The 24,709-nt window shown below is 41.2% G+C and overlaps 1 protein-coding gene across 1 annotated transcript in view; it reads left to right on the top strand.

The window, feature by feature from the left end:
- Positions 1 to 24,709, top strand: part of TRMT10A (tRNA methyltransferase 10A) — a 296,095-nt gene continuing 271,386 nt past the window's right edge. The window contains exon 1 of the mRNA XM_061477750.1: positions 1 to 4. The gene's annotated coding sequence lies outside the window, so the exon portion shown is untranslated. The remainder of the gene's footprint in view (positions 5 to 24,709) is intronic.

The raw sequence follows: 24,709 nt of genomic DNA, 5'->3' as shown, positions 1-24,709 counted from the left end.
TCCTGTGGCCCTTCCCTGAAAAGACTGCTGCTCTCTGACTTTGGCTCTGAATTGCACAGTAAAACACCTAGAAACTGGAGCTCTGTTTCCTTGGTGTTTCTAGGTATTTAGGAGCCATTTCATCAGGGAGAGATGACAGCTTTCTTTTCAAATCAACTCATTTAGGGGGAAGAAACCGAAAACAACAAACCACAAACAAACAAAAAGCACAAGAGGAAGGGGAAGGAAAAGCTCTCAGCTCACACAGCACAAAGAATGTTTTGATGTTGTTGGAGATAGACAATATTTTTAATTCATTTCTTACAAGTGAGTCTGAGTTCAGTAAACCTGGGGCCCCTTTCCACTGTCTCAGAGAAAGCGAATTGAAAGCACTTTGTCAGAAAATGCTGAACACAGGGCTCTCCACCATATTGGAGTAGGCAAGGCTGGTGGGAATCCAGCTACCTGACTTTAACATTGTCCCTGCTCTGCAAGCTCCAGTGCAAGCCCTCAGGTCCCTTCAAAACCTTTCTCCTCTGCCCACTGCTTTCTTAAGCACAGACTGGGTGGGTGTGAATTGTGCCCAAGCTGAGCTGACCAGATCCTGTCCCATCTTCTGAGCAGCTTTTCTGTATCTAATGATGGAAAAAATCTTACACATTTCCAGTCTCTGTGCCTGAGACCGTAAATATAAGTCTTTTTCCTGGTGAAGAAGCTTGACAGGTTAGCAATGGCAGGTTGCTCATACTTATGATGAATTCAAGTACAATATCAGATTTGTTGCCTGGCTTGGGGTTTGTCTAGACGGGTTGTTTTATTAGACAGCAGATGGTTTGGAAATTGTTTGCTGTGACAGGGCTGAGTGGAATTTGAATTCTCTGTTCCCAGAGCAAAAAAGGGTGGGGTAGGGAAAGAGGGTAGAAGAACTCCCACGTTTCCCATTCAGATTGAAGAATACATATATATATATACACATATATATGTATGTATATATATTTGGGGGGGAAATGAGCTCCACTACACTGATCACCGATCCTTAAGCAACTCAGATCACTCACAGCATAAATTTCCTTAGGATACGCTCAGTGCCAATACTGGAAATTGAATTTACAATCTTTAAGCATTTAATTTTTGCAATTTTGAACGAGATAAATGAGCAACAGCAGGGCATACTGGCTGGACAGAAAAAATGGCATCGATTCAGGTATCAGGCAATTGGATCTACTCTGTTGTTCGGACCCACGTGGGCAGAAGTTGAGGCTGCCTCCTTTGCAGAAAGGTCTGAGAACAAATCTTACTGGCAATGATTTTGGATTTCTCTTTCATTCTAGGCCAGTCTTCACGCGTGTAAATTAATTCATTTGCAAGGGAAGCAGCAGCTCTCTCCCCTCAGAGGTAGCACAAGGCTCTGCAGATGGGCTTTGTATGTCAATATGGACTTAAGTGTGAAGTTTTAAACAACTTCTTCTCTGTCTTTCCTGACATAAAGGTCCTTCAGGGAGGAACTGGTTACCGAGCTGAAAAACTGAAACTTCTGAAGCAACACTTGTTCTCCAAAGAGATGTGAAGCTTTTGTTTCTGGCTGCACAGGACTGAAAAGCCATGTTTCTGAGCAGAAGCTGGGCCATCTGTGCTTTGAAGTATTTCAGATTTTATCCCTGGAGCCAGAGTATGTACTGATAGAAAAAAATCAACAACAGGTTAAAATTGACAGCCTGCAGCCTTGGTTACTATAACTAGGGTAGTGTGCAACTGCATTTTGGTCTTATGACTCAGGGCTGAATGGTGCTTCTGGCTTCCTAAATCCTCCAGTAATGTGTCTTGGGGTTGAAGCAGCTGTTTCAGGGACAGGGAACGGAGAGGCAAAGGCTGGGTGTCTTAGTCAAGGGCAGCCAGCAGAGCTGGCTTATAATCCCTATGTAACTCCTTCCTTGCTCAGCAAGTGTTAGGGTATGGAAGAGTCATACCATTTCCCTCATCACCTAGAGCAAGTGGAGAAGCAGCAGCTCTGAATGTGACTCCCTCGTTCTCAGGGGATGGCATAATTGCTCACCAGCTTGTATTTGTATCTGTGTGGGCAATCACATTTTTAAAAGAGTAACATGCACTGCTTTGGCTATTTCTAACCTTGTTTAATCACAGCATCTGCTGAAATGTAACTGTAAAATGTCAAGGAACTCTCAAAGTTCACATCTGGCTCAGGTAAGGAAAAACTATCTAGTTTTTAAAGTAGACCTCAGCCAACAAACCTGACACTTTTTCAGGGTGTCTCCATCAGGAGGAAGAGGCATGTAATGGCAGGCCTGTACTACTGCGTGCATTTTGGATTCCTCTTTCATCATGGGATGGCTCTGGAGTGAAATATTTTGGACAGGATTTTGTGGCAATGCACTATCTACCATGTTATCTTCACGCTGCAACTAGATATTAGCAAACATTTTGATATAAAATAATGTATATAATTTATATAATTGCTGGTAATAATTCTTGTGCTTATTTTTCATACATAATCATGCCAGCGGCAAGCTGCTTATTCAGGGAATAGGAGATGCCAAATTTTGCAGTGACATGCCAAGCAAAGTATTTGCTGACACTGACTGATGCCTGCCCTGGTTCTGAGGGCTTGCAAATAGCGTGTTACTTCAATCTCCTAATAGCTTAAAGGAGAATATAGGCCTTATGCTAGTTTTCTTCTATAAAGGCATGTGTTTCATCTTGTCTGACAATGTTTTACTGGTCTATGGCTGCTACTCATCAAATAATTGACAAAATGGTAACACTCAAATCTTGCCAATGCCTTAATTCTCAAATACTGGGCTGCATTTTTGACTGGTGTTAGCTCTGGCATGAATGTATGTACATGGTGACGGGATTTAAGGTTTATCAGTCATTAATACAGTGGCATCAGGATGTCTGGAGTTGGTACTGTTAATTTATTTAGTGCAATTCCCCAGGATGAGTAAATGCATTTTTTTCTGCAAACTAGAAGCTAATGCTTGATGATAGTTGCACATTGCCATAGAAACTGGGGCAGGTTCTGCTGCAAGTTAAAGGTTGATTTATATTAAAAAAAAAAAAAAAGGAAAAAGAAATAAATAATCTCACTCAGATGCATTAGTATAGACAGAACTTGTCCAAAACTGGATTCCTTACCAAAAAATCTGTCATTCTATTCTAGCTCTTCCATTAACATGCCTCCTGTTTGCTTAAGGCAGATTCTCCGTAAGGTATACAAGATAACTGCCTGGTTTTGAGTGTTTGTAGCTGTGTTTGCAAATGACATAGTGACTGACAGCAGCACAAGCTCTCTGTGGGATGGCTGTGGACCAGAGCACGGATGACTCATTGTGTATGATATTGTTTCACACCAAAGTGTTTGCTCTATATACCGAACATGTGTGCTAGTCAATAGCAAAAAGTTCAAGAGCAAACACAGCTTAGGTGGGAATAAATTCACAGTGACTAAAATCATTATGCCCAAGTCAGAAAGCTAATTTCATTGAAGGGTAGATGACAAGCAAAACACCCGTTTAAGTGCCTTTGTGATTCAGGAGGTTTACTTGTGAAGGTTTCTGTGTCCTCTGCAAATGCCTAAGGGTCAGGCAGTGCAAACAGTCTTGGCATTTCCTTGCAGAAAAAAACTCTTTGTTCCAGGTATGGGCAGAATTGAGTTTGGGTTCCCTGCTCAGATTTCTCCCATACAATGGCAATACCTAATAATTGGGTAATATTTTTCACTCAGATGCATAGACTATTGCTAAGGTTTGGCTTTCTCCCTGTCTGTCGCCCCAACTGCCTTTTCAATGTTCAGCAGAGATCTGCATAGCTGGTTTTGTATCAGGAGCTATTTATTTGTTTTGTTGCCAATTAAGCCTCCCCTACAGCTCTTGCACATCTATAAAGCATAATTAAAAACAAGCTCTTTTTGATCTGATGATGCTGTTAGCATCCTCCTAGGAACAGCCCCTCTCTCAGGCTGGCTCAGTGGTGCGGAGGCGTCCCCCTCGGATATGTCCTTTCTCCCCAGATGAAATAATAAGGATCTAGGAGAAAAACATGACACTACCTCAGTCCCTTAGGGGTGCTTGACTGTACCTCTGGGCCACCTCCTCTTTCATTAAGAAAACCCTCCACAGCATATGTTGGATGATTTTCAGTCCTGAGGGACATTTTAATGAACATATAAAGGCAATTTCATTTATTGTTGTGCACCCTCTGTGAACATGTAGTAAAGGGACACAGAAATATTCCTCTTGGCTGACTGGCAAATAACATACTGCTTTTACACTAGTGTGTGAGGTTAAACTGTGCAATTCACCTTTCAAATTGAGTTTCTCTTGGGGTGTAGCTATGAGCCCACAAAGACTTCGGGATGCTTTACTGGGCTTTGAATTGTGTCCGTAAGTACCTGTTGTAGGTAGGGGCCTGGTTCAGACAGTGTTCCTCCATAGGGAGCTCTGGGGTGAATCAGCCACTGGTGCTCATGCAGGGACTGATGCGTGTGGTAGTGGGTGCAGGGAGCTGGTGGGCAAAACGTGTACCTGGAGGACACCTTTAATGAGAAAGCCTCAAACTCCCCCAAAGTATCTGGCAACATCGTTTGTACAATGCCTTTTTCCACATCCTAGAACTTTTCTTGCAGCCTGTGTGTTTCATGTAGCCAATGAAGTGGCAGGGTTCGTACCCTCATGGAGTGACCCGAGACACAGTGGAGGTTTGTCAGCTGCAGGGCTTCAGATGTGGCCAGGATGGGACAGATAGGGAATTCCCATTTCCTCATGCCACAGACAGGCCACAAGGCTGCAGTACCTTTCCTTCCTTTTCTGCACTTGCAGAGCCTGAGCTGCAGCAATGGCAGGGTCACCCTGGGCGAAACACCTCCTGGGAAGAAGGGACCATCCTGAAGGACAAATTCAACTTTGAAAAACAGCCAGCAGAACGGCGCGTAGATCAAAGGGGTATTGCAGAGCTCAACTAAAGAGATCCCTTAGAGACTTTCTAAAGCGTTTTAGCTCACCCTTAACTTCCTTAAAATGGAGCACAGTTTCTCTCTGGGAAGAGAGATAAATGAAATGAAAGCAGAGGTGGGGATGTGCCTTCAAAAGCAAGGGCACCTGAGGAGCATTGCCATCTTTTGCACCCCTGTGTGCTCAGTGACTGTGTTGCTTACAAGAGGTTTATTATTGGTGTCCTACCTTTTGACATATGACACTGCAAATCTCTGAGGCTGGAAGAACTGCTCTGTGATGACATTTAAACATTTTAAATGTGGCGTGTCTGTACCAAATTATGCACAAGGTGTGGACAATGTGTATGGGTGTGAAAGAGCCTTTTCAAGAACAAGAGGCAGAGCAGTTATTTCAGTATTCCATGTATCTTGGTCAATTTGTTTTTAATGAGAAGGAGACTTTGGGGGTTTTCGGTTTCCATCCTCTAGTTTTGATTTATCAGTTTGCCAGTGGACCCGGACACCGTAAGTGCATGGAGGTATTTGCACATCACTGAAGAATTCCAAAAGCGTACAGTGAGCCATCCTATTTTGCAGTTCACTTCCATGTCTCAGATGGATTTCCCCACACTGTTGCTAGGAGATGAAGGTACTGCCTAACAAAGGATATATTGACAAAAAAATTTTCCAGAACAAATCTATCTTGTTATGGTAAATGGAGCCTCACATAAAATGGATATTGCAGGATTTATTTCCCTAGTGGTGGCACAGGCAAAATTACACACATCAAGTCAAGGTGAAATTTCCCCATCATGAGTGTGTTTTTGTTTTGTTTTGTTGACATGAGGATTTTCAGTGTGTTTAATACTGAAAGCATTGTTGCCTTCCAGTGTGTTTAATACTGAAAGCACTGTTGCCTTCCAGTGTGTTTTGTTGCTAGGCTTATACGATTAACACAATCTACATTAGTGTTTTTCCCTCTTCCCTTCTCTGCTACTTCTCCCTTTCAGGAAGAAATGTGGCTTATTATAATGGTTTCCTTTTTTTCATGACTCTTCTGGGAAACATGGATTCCTTTGCTTATTTTAAAGCAGGGGAGAAGTGTGCATGACTTTGGACATGTTGAGATCTGGCATAGAAGTAGCTGAATGCAGTGGAAAAGCAGATCAGCCTCTTGCTTTACAGCTCTAGGCACATCTACATGGAAAAAAAAAAACAAAACACAAAGTTGAATGGAAATCTAATAAAGAGAGGAACTTCAGGAATTCTCATGGAAAGATTAAATTTCTAGAGAATGACAAGTTTTCTCCCTTTCTTGTGGTGATGTAATGAACACAAAACAAATGGATTTGAACAGCAAAAGCCAATGCAGAGTTAAGTCACATAAAATAATACTCTTTCCTGGAGAATAAGTTTAGCTCTGGTGGGGCAGTTATATTTGCTCACCCACAGCTGTTCCAGCAGTTCCTATCCCACTGTAAGGGTTTCTGGCTCTAAACACATGTCCAGAAAGATATGAAGCTGAAAATGAGATTGCTTCTTACTTTGCAGGGGAAAAAAGCAGTCAGGGAGAAACACAATCCCCTTAATTTTCATCCATGTGTCATTGCACAGACAGAACAGATAATCTGAACTTTTTCTGTGTTTAAAATACTGTGTCTCTTCCTCCATAGCTGTGCAAATGTTGGGGTGGCTCCATCTTGGGTGTGAATCAGCTCACCCAGGTGAGCCTGTCTGTACAGACCAGTGGCAGACATGGTCCCCTCCTTTTCTGTTTGCAAACAAGTGGTGTGAAGGGAATTGAGATACAAATTGTCTCATCTTATCATCTCAGTCCTTGACCTGTTCCCTCCTGGGATGTACCATTGCTTTCTGCCTCGCTGGGCACAGTGAAGTTGATCCCACCAGCTGGGCAGAAAAATGCAGATGGAGAAAAGGAGGTGACACATCAAGGCTGGAGTCGCTCGATTGCCATCTGTCATGGCCATTCTCGGGTTCACAGGGAGAGAGGGAAACCCTGGTTTTGTGATGTGGATGTGAATGCCTTTGAGAAGCGCTCTTTCCACCACAGTCCTGGATGTCTGTGTCAACTTCTGCAGCACTCGCGATCGCAAACAAAACTTGTCAGAAACCTTATATCTGACAATTAATTTAATTTAATTTGTCTATAAACTTGCACAGCTTTTTAACTAGACTTGAATGCATGCAGATATTATCTCTATTTGTTTTGACGGCAGAGGGAGAGAGGACAACTGGAAAGGGCCTTGCAGCTCCCCCTGTTTCTGCACTTACCCGGTTTTCTGCTGTAATACCCTGTTTTTCGATGCTTACAGTTTAGCCAAACATTAACCATTTAGGATAAGACTGACCATGCTGGGACGGCACAGACCAGAACCTGTGAAATATAAATAAAGCAGTGTATTTTTTCCCAAGTGGCAAAAATCAAAGGCAAGTGGGGAGAATATTTTATTCTATATTAATAGATCATGGCAATCTCTTTGCTTTGAAATTTGGCATGGTGGCAGCAGTTAGGTCATAGTGCTGTTTGCTGAACATATGGCAAACCAAGCACATTTAGCCAAAATAAAAAATAGTAACAACAAGCCCTTGAAGCACAAGCAGAGCGCGCTTGTATTCAGCAGAGATTTGGTTCTCATGACTGCATTGCTTAAGGATTTGTTCCTGCCATGTGCACTCTGAGAGTTTCCCCCTACTTGCAGCTCTGCAGGGTGCGGATCCGCTCCCCATGGATCCATCTACCAAGCCTTGAGCATGGTGCAGAAGGCACCTCTTCATTGTACGCAGAGGTACAGCTAGAGGACGGATAACGGAGCAGAGCTGGAAGCTCAGGCAACCTCCACCAGAGCTGAAATCAAACTTGGGTCCCTGCTAAGTAGTGATGTCTTCTGTGGGCTGGGGGCCGCCTGTGATGGGATGACATAATGCAAACAAAGTGACATAGCCAATACATTATGCTGGGCAACCTGGAGTGGGACGTTTGGGAAACAATCTGTTTGATCGGAAAGAAGGAGAGCCAGGGAAGGAGAAAAGATAGCCAAGGAGATTTTGGGAGGAGGGAATATTTACTGAGTAAAATATGAAGGCAGAATGTGAAAACCAGGAACTCTGAGGAGGGATGACAAGTTCCATATTAAAAGAGGACCATGGCACAGGACCAGTTACTACCAGGAGACAGTGAAGTAACAACATCGAGAAATTAATAGAACATAAGGGAAAAACAGAGAGTTTTTCCTCCCTCTTTTATGTTTATGCCAAATGCTTATTTTCTTTATCCTGCATGGTGTAGTTCATACCCAAGGGTGATTTATGAGGGCGGTTAAAAATCAGCGTGAAGTTTTCTTCAGCTCTTTCTACCTTTAGGCTGAGCACAAGAGTCACTTTCTTTGCCAGACTCACTGGCTTCTGCCATCTTTGTGGCACTGGTGACTTCTTTTTGGAAACAGTGGTTGTAAAGTTCCCATTTTCTACTGCCTGTCATAGACCAGCAACTTGAAGCTGCTCCCAAAAGGCATACCCACACCATTGCTCAGCTTTAAAGAGCTCTCTGTGTGTTGTGAAGGGCAGCGCTCCAGGCCCCTGCTCTCCACAGTTTTTGGGTGTTAGCCAGAGCCAAACAAGGACTTTGAATCTTTATTAGTTTAAATGAGCTTTTAGAGCATCAGGTGCTGCAATGACTTCAAATTATCGTGGAAATGTTGCTGACTCGGGTGCATTCACAATGGGAAACTTTTGCTTACCACAGGGTTCATCTGAAAGATGCTCCCACATAGCAGTGAGTGCATCACTGTCAGGTGTTTACTGAACTTCAACAAATTGTCTTTGTCAAGCTTGAATCAGTGTCTGGTAAGTTGATCAGATGTGGCCGAACTCTATGGCCCTTTAAATTTGAGTTAAATGTATTTTTTGTTCCACTGAGTATTTTTTGAACAAACATATTTTCTGGCATGCTCCCCATAGGGTAGGGGTTGCCATTGAGCACATATTTATTTAGCTCATGCACTGTCAAGTTAAAGTGGAAAAAATCTTTTCACAGAAGAAAATCCTAGCTACATGCAAAATTCTATTTCTTCTGTGGTCCTGCCCTTGCAAGCAGTAACCACAATTCTTTTCCTATCCATACCAAATTAGATATTCTTTGGTATTTTAATGTTGTATTCACCTGCCTCGGGTGGCACCTGACTTTGTGAAGAATGGATGGCCTATGATAGCAGTGTGCTGGTCCACCAGGTGTCTCAAAACTCACTACAAAGGGAGTTCAGTCTGCTTTAGTTTCCCCTATGTTCCTAAAGCTGCTCTTCTGACATCTCAGTTTATTACCATGCCCTGGGCTACAATGTTGTCTCCTTCTCTTCTATTTCCCCCCCTCCTTGCCTCACCCATAAGTGTTATTAATTCAATATGTTTCAGATACCTCTGTTCACTGAAAGCCGTTTATAGCGCTCCTTACAGAAATGGTTGGAGCTGACTTCGGTTTTCCACTTTGCTCCCAAAGAATCGATATTTCGAAGGTTTTTGTGAAATGTTCAGGTATGTTGACATAAGTAAAAGATTCCTTAAATTGTATAAGAGGGGAAAACTGCAGAAACAGAAGCTATATAGTTATTTGTCAACCATATGATATCAGACCATTTCCTGATTCAAGTATGAGCACATAGATACTTTGTTTTCCCAGATCAGACAGTAAGAGTTAATTGCATTGAAAGGAAAATCTTTTCTAGTTTTCCCCCTTCACTATGATGTGCTTGTTTGTTTTTTGTTTTGGTTTGACTTTTTTTCAAAGAAAGTGTTCATTTATGAGGAATTAATTAGTCATTAATTCTTCATTGCAATTACCTCAGTCAATCGATTAGCATGAACTTCAGCATGTATGGAACCAGCCTGTTCTGTTTTCCAAAGCCACACTAGAAAATTCTTAAAGCACATTTTGAAAGAAATACTAATTATGTTCAGTCACTTAAAAATTCTTTATTGTTCACCCTTCTGCATTCTGAATTACTTAGAAACTGCAATTGCACAATATTTATTTAATGTAAAGAGTAATTTCTAATAACAGGACTGTAATGAAGATCTTCCAAGTGAAGGATGCAAAGTTAACCAGGTTGTGGGAACATATATTCCAGGCTGGCAGAATGGGATGTCAAATGTAGTTCCAAAATTTCTTTGAGAAGTAAGGAAAAAATATTCAAAGATTTTGTTACATGCTTCCATGATCAAAAGATTATTTATTTGTGACCAACTAAACAGATCAACAGGTATGAAATGAGAATTATCTGAGGGCAAATATTCATGCTTGTTTATCATTCTTTTGGAGACGTACTGGTGGTTACTGAAGTTAGCATTAGCATTATTAGCTACGAGCGTTAAGGAAATGCAACTTTTGTTGCACTGCACTTCAAACATTTCCAGCATTCGAAATGTGATTTCACTTGCTCTTCTCCAAAGAGATTAAGCTACCAATGGATTTTTTCCCCTTTCGGTTATATACTAACAAACTTTAATATATGTAATACGCCACTAAAGAAATAAATATTCCCATGAATTCAGGCATTAATGCCCATGACATACTTTGCCTTTTCAAGCAAATCTATAAGGGGCACCAAACATATTATTGAGCTATACTTTTCTAAAGAGTATCTCTTTAGCTATAGATGAGTCCTTGGAAAGTACCATTTAACTTGTTGCAAACAGGTCATATGTGAGCAGGACAATAGTTTGTTCTGAAATGCCACATTTAAATCACTTCCTTGGTCCTCTTCATTTGCATGCTGTCTTATACCTCACAATTCATTACTATGATCAATGGAGAAATTTCTGCACTGACTACAATAAAACTGAGGCAGTTGTTTCTGTTCTGACTGTTTCCCTATCCCAGAAGTGTTCAAGGCCAGGTTAGACAGGGCTCTGAGCAACCTAGTCTAGTGGAAGGTGTCTCTGCCCATGGCAGGGGGTTGGAGCTGGATGATCCTACAAGGTCCTTTCCAACCCAAACCATTGTATGATTCTATGACTGGTTCTGTGCAAAAATTACCTCTCACTCTTTTCAGTAAAGACTGTGTGTGGTCTTCCTTAGCAGACTCTTGAATTCTTACTGTGACAGCACTGTTGTGATCTCAGCACAAAAGGGACATTACAATTAATTACAAATTCATGAAGACTGTAATATTTATTATTATTACACTGTATTTATCTTTATTATTAGAAAATTGTCTTTCTTTCTGCCCTGCATTTGTGTCCTGGTGGTGCGGTTATCCTCCCATGCAACCGCTGCTTAGCTCATAAAAATACACGTGATAAAATCATCTTTGGGTACAAGTGTGGCACGCAGAGCAACCTAGCTGCAGTGCTTTTAATTAGACTACAACTGTTTTGCATATCAAATATATCTGTTTGAATTTCAGCAGGAGGTGATGTAATTTAGATACAAAGACTGTAAAGGCATGTGGAGCCCTTTCTGTTTAAAGATACCGCTTAAATGTAAACCACTGCTCTTTGATATCAAGTACACAAGATTTGATCAATAAAGTGGCCTGGGGAACACCAGCAGCTTTCAGCTGAGATGAAGCCACTTGGGTCCTCACTGAGGGGGAAGCATCTCCTCTCCTTTCGTCACCGGGTCCCTAGTCAGGGAGCCCGGGTTCAGGTTCCTCAGCTCCAGGAGCAGCCTCATAGAAGGACCTGAGGGAGGATGAAATAATTTCTTTTAAAAATTAATATTCTACCTTTTTTCCTTTCTTTACTTCACACACAGTCTTTGCTGAATACAGAGAAAACTGGCTATATAGCACGCTTCCATGTTGGACACAGTGCCTTCTGAGCCCTTACATACAACCCATGCTGCTGCAGCTGTGTAGCAAACGCTGTTTACATACATTTTAATGACGTGAAGTTTTTCTTTCTCATTTGACATTTCCTTCCCAGGTTTGCACATGCAAAGACAAAAGATCTGGGGAAATTCTGTGTTTAAACCAGCAAAAACTCAGAGGGGGAAGACACAGCTATGATTTCAGGTCTGCAATTCAGTAGAGTAACACAAAGGGAGTTTTCTCTTTCTCACCTGTTTGAAATTTCTTTAATTTTTCCAAATAGTTTAATTAGGTCAGGTGATTTAATTAACAATTACACTGCTTGGGGTTTCTCTGAAAGGATTTGTGTCAATCAAGTCTTCCCCTTCCTTTTGCAACACATTAGTAGCATAAGGACAACTCATTAAGCAAGAGGGAGCTAACCAATCTAAGCAACAGATTAAGAGAAAATGAAGCCTAAAATCAGAGTCTGGTAGCCACAGCTAGCTGCTGGTTTTGGCTCCCTGCACACTGCAAGGGAGAAGGCAGCACGGAGCATAAAAACATGAGGGTGTTTTTTTTTTTTCAAGTACTGACTAGGAACTCTTTTTCATTTTTGTTTCCTTTTATCATAAAAGATCCCCACAAAAAGCAACATTGCAGCAAAACAACACTTCAGCAAAAAGGCCTCTCCATTCCGTTTAGCTGCCAGTCCCTCCTGCCCACTGCAAGCAGAAAAAAGCGTGGCTGTAAGCTTAACTAAATGTTGGTGCCATCTGGTGTGGGCCGGGGAAATAGCAGGAATCTTCCCTCCGGCAGCACTCCTCCTCTGCGGGCTGCTGCGAGGAGCAATCCTACAGTTTGATACTCATTGTATTTTATCCCCCAGTCTTCCCTCCTATTTCCTTCCGTGGCAGCGCAGGGCTGGGAGAAGCAGACCCAAGCGAGGACTAGCCCAAGGCGAGACCTGGGCATCCTTAATACAGCCCATTATTCACAGCTTCCACTTGTAAGGTATGCTTTGCTGTCTTGGTATTTATTAACAAGAAACACATTCCATAACAAAGCTATTTCATGGTTTTGTTTCACAAGTCGATCCTGAAAGCACTGTCCATATTTCCTCTTGGGGCTACAAAAGCTTTAACCCTCTTCAGGAGGGCAGGCTTGGGCTGTCCTGCCTCTTGCTTGTCTCTTATCCCTCTTTATTCAGCAGCTCCTCGGTTGGTGGAGTAGCTTCACCCATACCTGATGGCAAGAGCAAAGAAAGGCTTCACAGACATGAAGTCCTGCAGAATTAAATAAAAACTGATGGCTGGAGAGAGGACGGAGACCCTTCGAGTCATGTTCCTTGTGAGGGAAATGAGCACTATTGACACCATGCTTTGCCTTCTCCTTGCCTGGCCAGCATGTGTGTTCTGCAGCCAGGCCAAGGAGAGGCACCCAGACAGAAGGTAATGCTGGCAAAAGAGGTGGGTACATGTGGGGAGGGAATGGAGCAGGGAACATGGAAATGTTGCAAGGGTGGGGGAAGAGCATTGGAGGTAGAAAGGGAAAGAGGGGAGCTACCCAAACCCATGGAAGACTGGGCTTTGCTAATGCATCTGCTCAGTGTGGCATGTTCACTTCTCAGACTCATGCCACCCTTCCTTCTTGCTTTCCTAAATGGAGCATGGCTGAATTCCTGCAGTTCAAAGGAATTCAGAAACCACTGAAACTCCTTTTCCTCTTGACCTCTGTTTCTGTCCTGTCTAAAAGTTTACTGGCATGCCCACATATTACAGATATTTGTTTGTTTGTTCTTAGGAGTTATTTTTACCATCCAGACAATTTATGATGTACCAGGAAGGCAGGCAGCAGCATTGCTTTTATTTTGCCGACAGTTGTCATGATGGGTGATGACAGCAGAGTTTCCATCCACTGTGTAGATGGGTTAGTTATTTGAGTGTGACATGACCTTCAGATTAGATAATCATGGGCTGTTGTTTTTATCAGATCTGCCAAGAAAAAGGATTATTTCCTTCAAAATCAAATTAGTTCACAATTTTTCCCAAGGAAACTGCGTACATTTGTATTATAATAGGGAGATGTTTTCTTGACTAAAATCCTTCTTCTCTTATGTATATGAAGGGAGTAGAGTAAAACGGGGCCTTGACATTTCTTAATGATGCAGTGCACATGTGATACTGCGTACAAGACAGCAGCTCCTGGGGTCCTGGATCTTTAGATAATGTAGGCATGGGCTTGTACTTCATTTCCTTTTTAATCCACTGAGCAATACTATGCAAGGAAAACATTTATTTCACAAAATAGCCAAAAGCCTGTCTTCATTCGGGGATTGTTGCAACTCATTCGTATGCACAGAAAATATTCCAATAGTTGCTGTCAGTGTTTTCGGAACAACAGCCCGCAATCTGCTTGGGTTTTGTGCCTAAGCCTTCTGTATTTTGTATTGCACATTTTGGTGGAAGATTTGTCCAAAAAGAAGAGTTTAGCCAGTGTGCTTGAACACTGCAAACCCTTGCACACTGTGTTCAGACTGTGCCATGGGTTTCTTTGGGGAGTATGTGTTAGCTGCCAAATATTATACTGACATCAGGAAGTGAGCTTTCTGCTACTGGAAACATGTGCTGCCAAGTATAGCATTCCTATGTAAATATGGAAGCAGAGATCAGTGTTTATGGTCCACCTATTCACCCATCTGAACCTCTGTACCCTAACGTCTGAATGTAAGAGGGAGTTTCAAAAGTACACTAGAGAATTTTTCTCTTCATTTGATTTTGGTCCTGCTCAGGCTCCTTGTGAAATCAACCAGCAGCAGGAAGCGCTTATAGAGACTTCATTCCTCATTTGGAAGGGTGATGCAATTTAGCAATCACCTCAGGGTGACTGAATTGAGAAAGAGACAATTTCCAGCATTATCCTTACTCTGATTCCACCAATTTGAGGCAGGCCAGGGCTGACCATCTGAAATCCCCACTGTCATATTTTTGGTGGGAAGTCAACTGAATTCTCATGACAGGCACTGATTTCACGGAAACAGGGACTGATGGTGCACACATTGCTTTATGAAATGGCAGTCCTCCTGGCTTTCCTCCTGATGAACTGTAACAAAATGGCTTGCAATGTGTTTGTATGTGTATGCAGTGTAGTACATTATTAATAGAAAATGAATATACATTTGATATAAGGTATTTCTTACAATGAACACTACACGCAACAAAGAAATGTTTAGCTTAGTACTCAGCTCAGTTCTGGCCCTAGGAGAAGCTCCCACTACCTTTGCCTAAGTAAAGATCGAGAAAGAAGAAACAAAAAAGATTGTGGAAGATAAAGTACTTCTGTAGTTATACAAATAATAGCTTTGCTGGACATATGTGTAGTTTGAGTCTATGCATTTTAGGTTTATTCAGGCTTTGGTCCACCTGCCTCAATTTAAATATGAGAGGAGGTTAGTATAGAGAAATATATTGATTATATGCAAAGTAATGATTGCACCCACATGGATGCTGTGGGATGCATTCAGTTCATTGGTCTGAATGGACCCAATCTTGCCTGTAACAGCCAAGGAGTCTTGTTTTAGCATCTGGTGAAGAGAAGGAGCTTTTCTTACATCCAAACGGTTTTTCACTGCTGTTCTGGCCTGGGAGGGCAGTGGGCATTCAGCATGGTGCAGGGTAATGTCAGAATCATTTCAGCTACTACCAGTCAGCTCTGAGAGAAGGAAGCTGGGTTAGTGCCAGATTTGCTTGTTTTTCCTACTGTGATACGCACCTGGTGGAGCTCAACGGGTCTGAAAGATCTGGGACATTCTTTCAGTTTCTATCAGTCTCTTACAATTGTTAACTAACATCATTTGTTTATTTGAGCAGATAAAGCATTTCATTGTGGCTGCTATGTTGTTTATATCCTATTTGGGGATGTTGCAGAATGTTCTTTAAACAAAAAGCTTTCCCCTTTTATTTTTTAAAGTCTTTGTGCAAAATAATTTTCTGTACACTTACACCTTGCTCTCACGTACATTGGTCTTGCTTTTATGTACTCATTTATGTTTCTGTAAAATGTTTTTCATTCTATGTTTATTTAACATGTTTATATAGCAATGTTTCTGTTATATATACAATACATATATACACTTATATACATAAATACATCAAGCACTTCTCCTTTGGGGGTTATTATGGCCTGTATTTGAATAGACATTTAATACATTTTAAAGGTGCAGTTAACCAGCTTTAAAAGCCTTGGAACTCCACAACTCAGTTTTGCCGCACTTCCTATACAGAGATTTGTGAGGGTAGCTATTACTGCGCTGTATGACTTGGTAAGTGTAGTTGAGTGCAGCAGGAGCCAGGGAGGCTGCATTTTGATCGTTAGATTTTCATAGTGTCTGCTTTCATTTTTTTTCTGGAGCTCATATATATGCAGTCCCTTCTACCGTACATCATGTACCACTGTAGTCTGAGCTTTGGCTTAACATGTTTAAATCTCCAATCTGTGCTTAATAGCAGATGAAGAATGATGTAACAATGTTTTTCTGTCTGTCCTAGGAAGAAAGCATATCAAAGGTATTATTACCTGTGGTGGTAGTATGTTTACTATAGACACTCACTACCTTAGAAAATGCTTTAGAGAATTATTAACTATGATCTATACTTGTATGACTGGAAAGACAAAAAATCAATTAGTGTCAGCCATTATATAGCCCTGAGCTAGTAATGTATAGGCAGCAGATACTATCAGTTCATTTGGGGTTGCCAATTACCAGCTTGGACGATACTAATACTATTAGTATTTGGGAAAGAATTTTGCTAGGAAAATTCCTTTAGAACAAAACTTAGCGTTTCTGATTTCAGAATGGAAGGGTTGCAACAAGAAAAGAAAAAGGAAAGAATTAAGGATAACCACCATTTTAACTGAAAAATTGCCTTTGAAACTGAAAAATGATGGCATTTTGTGTTGAAACATCAGTTTACTTAAAAAGATATTAACATACATATTAACACAGTAATGATGCACATGCCCTATACCTGTGATATCACATCCTGTGCCACTTGCTGTGGCTTTCACCTGTAGGGATAGACAGTGTTATTACTGGTACCTCGAGCAAGTTTTTGGGATGGTGATATCAGGCAGCCAAATTAAATAAGCGAGGAGCTCCTCACTCTGTTTAGAAGAACAAGTATCCAATTTTCCCCTGTCTACAAAATATCCAAGTGAGGGAATTGGGGCAGACAGAAATTTTTCTAAGTAATTTAGTTCAAGCTGTGTCAGTCTGAAATAAGAATAGAACAAGCCATTCCTTCCAGGAGTGAGGAGCTGCAAAATACAAAGCCACATACAGTTACAGACTGCAGTCAGGTATGTCCCCTTCAGCAGCTCAAGTGGTACTGTTTTAATCCCTGCTGCTCTCCTGGAACCTATGGTGGATAACAAGTCAGCAGTGAAACTTAGCAGTGGTTCATGTCCTGTGGCAGTTGTGTAAAACCCATGGATACATCATTCTTTCTTGTGTTGTGCTCTTCTGTTCAGGCCAGGGCTATAGCTACCCTTCACTTTATCAATCGTAACGAAAAAAACAATAATAAAACCTGTGCATAGCTAATTCCAGTATTTCAGCTACTGTTTTGGAGGAAAATACCTGAAATTAATGCTTGACAACTAGGTGTGATCTGTAATGCACAGAATTACGGAGGACCAGAGGCATCGCTTACCTATCCTGGCTTAGCAGTATTTATCTTGCTCACATCACTCCTCAGAACTCTGTTTACAGAACATTATGCCAAATGTTGTGGGTTTTTTCATTCACCATTTGGTTGCACTGTCTAAAGAACCTTGAAGAGCTGCAGAGAGAAAAATAGTTTTATCAGCTTTGTTTTGAAAGCTTTGGAAGAAAAAGCAGTGAGAATTCATGAGAGGCAGCAGAAATTCAAGGCTAAAGAGCAGAGGAGGCATGGAGAAAGGCTTGCAGTTATAAATCCCTGGTTCACATTGCTGGGGTCTCAATGGAAATTGCTTTACTGATTTTGCAAAGACATGAGCTATGTATTTTTCCCAGATAAAGTGACATTATGCCACTGCAAACTGAGCAACAACGCTCTGAAATTAAGTATACGAAACTTTGGAGACATGGAAAAGTCTGGACAAAGAACAGGTGATAGGACCCTGTTCAAGAGAGGGAAGGTATAACAGGGCACTTGGATCATTCTTAAAATGCAATTAAAAATTGTGGGAATTTAAGGGCATCTTTAGCTTGCATTAAACTCAGTAGCTGTTTTGCCATGGGTCTTAACAAGGAAAGTGTTACAGTTGTGGAAGGCAAGGTTTTGCCCTTTTCCACATTATTGAGAAAACTCCAATTGATTTTGGATAGTAAGGAATTATGCCACTCATTTTGTACCACAGAAATAAGTTTAGCCTTTTCATTTTGTGTAAAAACTGCTATGAGAGAAAAGCCAAGATATAAAAGGAAGAATGAGTTAAAAATGCAATTCAGTGAAACTGTGGGGCTGCTTTTAGTATTTGTATGTCAAAACTTTCTTTTGAAATAGTCTCACTGAGCTTACATCTTGTTTTCAGATAAAAAGAAGACTAACGGTGGCATTTTCAGCAAGGATTTATCTGTTCCTTCTTAAGTCAATTGGATTCCACACTGGCAGGTCAAGGGAAATGTTGTATAAAGAGAGCATAATCTAAACAAAAGCCCTCTAATAACCCCTAGTTCAGTGGGAGTCCTTCTCCAATGTCAATTTCTTCAAACCAAAATTTTAAAGAAGGTCACAATTTCTATAATTCCTTTATGGCTGACTGCAGTGACACATCTACTGACACTGCTCTGAACAGTAATAAAAACACATTCGTAGTTAGAGCTTGGTGTGCAAGAAGCTTGAGAAAGTTAATCCAGCCACCTTGAACAGTTCTTGATCTTGTTTGTTAAAATTATCCCATGTGTACTCAAGGTTGTCCAAAGACAAGGTCAATACACAATTCAGTTCCAGGCACACAGCTGCACCGTTGGGCAACCCTTCATCTGGGACATGAGAATGCTGGTGTCACTGGTCATGAAATAGGTTGTGAACATAACTTTGCCTGATTTTTGGTTTAAGCAGGCACGGGGGTACAGTTGGAGAAATCAGCATATTGCAGGAACTCCCAGGACAGTTTGGAATGCTGTTTCATTTATATCCTTGCAGACATCACAAACTCATTTAAGCCATGCACCCATCTGAGTTCTAGACTGATTTATTCAAAATACTTTTTTATACTTCTTTTTTTTTTTTTTCAAGGAGAAATCAGGACTCAAGGTCTGCCTGGGAGATGCACTTCAATGTAGTTAACACGCTAACAGGTATCCCTTACCTAACTGGAATAGGGGAAAACTCTTTGGAAGCCAAGGCGCGGTGGGAGTAAAAAGTAAAAACTCAGTAAAAACTGAGTTTATCAGAACTAGTGCAGCTAAGAGATGCCTCAGAGAAATCCTGTATGCCAGCTCGGAGAAGAGAACACCATCAGATGTATTTAAAACTTACATTTTCTTATTTTGCAAATAGATTTTATAATAGGTAATTTGAGCTCATAATCCTTGTTTCCTAGACACACAGAATAGAGAGATCTGTCAGGCCCTGAAAGCAGCACAAGGCTGGCAACCACACGGTTGTGACGTGCTTGTTTGCTGCAAGATTCATTGGAGGGGAATGCAGAGTACCACTTAAAATGAGAAGTATTTGTCAGAGAGGTCTATGGCTTGCCAGAAGGCACTGGGGGTGTTTGTGGAGGACAGTACTGGCGTTGCCACTGCTCTCCCATGGAAGGCAGGCAATGGGTTGGTGGGTCTATCTTGACTGCAGCGCTTTGCATGCTACCGTGCAGACTCATCCAGTGAAGCTGTAGCTGGGGATGGAAGGAAGGAAATCAATGAATCACCAAGAACCAGTGCACAGCCCTTCCTGCTTTCTTTTGAGGGGTTTTGTTAAGACTCTGACTAATGAAAGAACTGAAAACACATGTAAGGCCCTGGTGATTACTGTGAGGCTCTGCTTTAAGCAAGTCATTGGAGGGGTGTTTTCACAATTGTAATGTTTGCTCTTATAGCTTTCTTTGTTGCAATATTAAACCACTCTTTAATCTTCACCAAATCAGCCACATTGGTGAATATCAAGCTCACTTTGCATTTCAGCTACTATGGTTATCTTCTACTAAGAAGTTCTTATCAGTTTACCAACAAGGACGGTGAAACTAAACCCAGGATGTGGCATTTCCTGAATTCACAATCTGAGTCTTGCATGCAACACTCCAAGGGGAAGGTCCAAGAGGAAGCCCTTGAAAATTGATCTGCTAATCATGCACTAAAATCTGTGGAGCAACTGTGTATGGGTAAGTTCTTGAAAATGCACCTTAAAGAGTGCATTGCATTTGTTCACTTTATCCATGTGGTCTCACACTGTTGTCGTCATCTTGATTTCTTTGTCGCTTTGCTATCTCTGCTGCAGTAGATTTCAGATGGTCAGCAGTTTTAGGTGATAAACCCAAAGCTTATACAAAGTATAAGCTCCACTCTCCTGCCAAAATGTTTTCTGTTTCTAGCTAAAGGATATTTAATGGTTTAAACTCATATCAGTTTCCTTTTAATCTTTGTTTTGTAATCTTTTTCAGACCTGTCACCAAAAACATTTGCCACCTTGCTGTACTCACTGAGTAGGGTGGCTGCAGTCTCAAGAAAGCTTCTTCCTCATGCTATTTTTAGTGTCTCTTTGGTTTAATTCCCTACCTTTCCAAGACCAGTCAACGCTATTATCCCACAATCCACACTGCAATCCTACAGAAGGTGACATGTATTAACTCCTTTAGACATACAAGTCTTATATTAAATTCAATTAAGGAATTCAGAAAGATTCTTACTCTGTGTAAAATTATTCAAATATAGTCATTAAAAAAAGTCCAGACAGAAAACTACATGGTATGTTCACTCTGATGACTCCAGAGACAAAAGCTGCCCTGCTCTGTAAGGAATGAATTACAAATCAGGGCAAGGTGTTCTGAGGAAAACCTGAAAGGACATAAAAAGGCTGTCCTAGATAAAATAAAAGCTTCTAAAAGGGATTAATAAAATGGTTGCAGCTTTTGTGGATAAGCGAGGCTTGAGAAAATAAGAGTGTAATTACATTTTTCATTTGAAACGAGGACTTTCTAGGAATAGAGTTACACATTCGGTTTTGATTTGTGCTTCTGGTTTGGTTTTGGCTTCTGCTTAAGATTTAGCCTAGGTTTTGGTTTCAAGCATAGCTGAACCCTGGAGTTATGCTTTCTGTGTTCCAGGGGGTCTTGACAAGGAAAACAGAGCCTCTTTAAAAGTAGCCAATTAAAATAGCTTATTTTTATTTTTATCTTGTAATTCTCTGTAGGGCATCCTGTTACCAGTTACATAGCAGAGACAAATCTACTTCTTCAACAGAAAAAGACAGGTAGTTTCTGGAGTGTATGAAATCCCTGGGGCTTCAAGGGTCCCTTGTCTTGCAGGAGGTGGGAATGGTGTTAATACTTATCAGCTGAAAGCTACTGGAGAGGCCATGGAGTGCTACTGGAGACTAGGCAGACAGATATTCCATTAATGGCTTTTGCATAGATAACAAGAGGGAGGGAAGGAAGCAAGCAACTGAGGGAAATGCAGCAAGATCTGACACTTCACATGAAGCTGGAAGGGAGAAAGGAAGCAAGGCTGCAGCCCCAGAGTGGTTCTGGTGCCTGGGACTCTGCCATTGGCCCTGCTCTTTTCCACATACAGAACACTACACCAACGGTAAAATTTGGGGGTGCATCTAACGGAACTAGGAAATTGAAGCCCTTCTGATTTTGTGCTTGACCTGGAAGTAAAACTCTAATAGTAACTGAAAATCCTGGTGCTCTTATTTGTCCTAGATTGAGAATGCATGACCAAGATTTCAGGTTTGAGAGCAAAAATTAGGTTCCTAAATCCCACATCTAGGTGCCTGAATAAGCTACTTTCCCAGAACCTGCTGGGTGATTACCAGTAGCAAAGATCGAGCTACTAATCTTGGTGGCTAAAAAGGATTTAGGAGCCTAACATTAGACACCCACTTTTGAAGCATGCTGACATAGAGTTTTAGCCCATTCCTGCTTTATGTGATTTTATTTTTTGAAGACTTTTTCCAAATGCAAGCTCAGGACTCCTCTTGGTGTCCTGTGTTAACAGACAGTGTTTGCAAAAGATCTGCCCTCACACATCCCACAACCCATCATCAAACGTGACAGGAGTTCAGACATTGTCTGAAGGCCGCCAGCAGTTCTCCCTGCTTTTACTGACCAAGGAAATGCATTTGTCAAAAGGCAATAAATGCATTAAACTGAACGGTGACTTTAGCAGTAAAATAGCCCCAGCTTTTCCACATCTGAAGTAATTTTCCACAGTAACTTGAGAAGGAATATCAGCCAGGTCAGAAGTGTAAGCCACTGCCTTCATTTTTCAATCCTGGCCAGTTATTTCGCTTGTTTTTATAATCTTCAAGAGAAAAAATTGGCTAATGAGGTCTCAGCTGTGTAGATGTGCCAGGCAATCATATGGTCAAAAGCCATGCCAGCTGAGTATTGACTTCATTGCCTGATGTATAAATGAGGAAAAATGTTACTTATTGTCCATACAGGTACAAAGGGGAGAAGTGAAATCCGAGTGTATAGTAATGCCACAAACAGAAGCAATGCTTGTTGCAGGGAAATGGAAGCTCCATGGTGTTATGGGAGGTGCACAATCAGGCAGAACTGGCCATGTTAGTGTAAGTGCTTTTGTCTGTTAATTACATGACAAGTCTATGCACAATGGAGGACTCCTGCATCTCTAACAGTTGGATACTGCAGGTCAGATTAGCAAGGTCAATATGGTTGTAAGTGACAGCTGATTCCTGTAAAAAGAGCAGCTGAGCTGCAGAAGAACAGTATCAGGTGCTTTGGTTGACATGTAGATCACATCTATCTTACCTTTTAAAGCAAATATGACGTGTGCTTCTTGTTCCATGCCCTGCTACTTAGTCTTGCCTATACTCCCTATCATGCACAGTGAATGTCACAGGCTAATGGCTCAGTGAGTTCACAACTAACTCAATCCTAGTTCAGATGTGATGAAAAATTCCTGCTGTTGGTGGTGCAGTTTCTAACTTGCAAGTTCCATTCTGTCCCGTAAATTGGGCTAATGCCCAATGGAAATAAAGATAATCTCTATTCCATGTAGTTTCCCCTCTGAGTGAGGCCAACATATGTATGGAAATGCAGTATGAGGTTGGAGTAGTATGCAGATTTGCAGACAACAGGGATAACTGGACTTCTATTCACATGCCAGTTCCTTCTCCACAGCCTGATCCTATGAACACTTGCATGTATAACTTTGCATGCTAAGATGTCCAGCTGAATTTAATAGGAACAATCATTACATACTCAAAGTACATATTTGTTAACATGCCAGTATAGAATAGGTAGGAGCAGAATTTTCCAAAGTGATCGGCCCTGCTGATACTGCTACTGAAAATGGCAAAAGATTGGTTTGGGTGCTTTTAATTTACTTCTCTGGGAGCACGGTTATACTGGTCTGGAAGGGTTTGAAGAATCTGCCCTGTAACTTTGGCTGGAGAGCAGATCTGGCCTGGCTTGAGCACAGGCCTGGTCTGACTGAACATTGGAAAAGACTATTTTCAGCTAAATTCCACAGAAAATATCGCTATTTATTTTCCAAAACATATACGGAAAGGGTATATATTGCCAGCTCTGAACATGATCAAATGTTCTAAAAAATCTTTATCAAACAGATCTTTCAACAAAAAGTAGAAAAACTCACTAAATAATCGGCTTGATAAATAATATTCCGTCAGCTTTATTGTTTGAATGTTTTTGTGGGGAAAAAAAACCCCACACCATTTTAGAAAAGGAAATAAACCAAAAATATGGCCTGAAAGAAGCATATTTCCAAAGCAATTGCAAATGTTGTCAGTAACCAGCAAGCTAGCCTGGATGAAGACACCTCCCAGTCATTGTTATTCTTGAAGGATTTTCTGACTCTTCCTGTTGTTTTGGCAGTGGGCGGCTCAGTGACTCACCCCAGGGCCTCCCAGCCAAACAGCAGGATCCCGGGGAAAGGAAAGTCTTTCTAACACCCATTGCTACCAAGGGACTGAAGCACAGGAGCCCTCCTTCCCCCACCCTAAAAGCAAGGAGCGATTGCTATAAACTACTCGATCAAGTAAGGAGACCAAGAGGCAGAGGAGGGGCTGGCTGTGGCAGTGAGGTATCGCTCATCTTGCACCTTGTTCACTGGTGTTCTGCTAGAACAGTGCTAATGTCTAGATATTACTTCCTGAAACACGTGTACTCCCAACACTATTTTTCTTTCAAGTACTGAACTGATCCAGTCTTAGTTGTACACTAGATCCAAGCATCAGGTTATATTGTGATTTCCAACACCTGTAAGCAATGTTGACAGTTGCTTCTTCTAAAGCTCTGTTGTGTGATGAAGACAACAGGAAGGGGTTATGCCAATTCAATTAAATTAAAATCTTATGTTTCCTCAATGAGGACTTGAACAGTTGCCAACATTTTACATTTCTCCTAATGCAGATGAAGCTATTCTGCAAAATTGCACTTTCTGTCAGCACTGTAATAAACCCTGCAAAGGAGTTTGTGCTATCATCACATCTACTTCAGTAGATGTGATGATACAAATTGTCACTTCACAGGTTTTAGCTATTTCTACCCATCTTTTGTTAACATGTGGATTTGACAGTCAGTGTATGAGGAATTGCCGCCTCAGCTAGCCCTTAAATAGACTTTTTGTAAATAGACATCTTGTAACTCATCTTGTAAGTCTAATGGACTAACCGCCAGGCTCCCAAGCTGTAGACTGAAAATAGGTCTCCATATTTGCGGGTGATGATGACAGAAGTTAGATAACCAGTTGATTAATAAATTCATAAATAATAGATTT

This window comes from Pezoporus flaviventris, unplaced genomic scaffold (genome assembly GCF_033815535.1).
Source record: "Pezoporus flaviventris isolate CSIRO_AGI_PZ_B2104156 unplaced genomic scaffold, CSIRO_AGI_Pfla_v1 ptg000002l, whole genome shotgun sequence".
Lineage (NCBI taxonomy): Eukaryota > Metazoa > Chordata > Aves > Psittaciformes > Psittacidae > Pezoporus > Pezoporus flaviventris.
The sequence above is the reverse complement of the archived record's forward strand: the minus strand, read 5'-3'. Positions and strand labels throughout refer to the sequence as shown.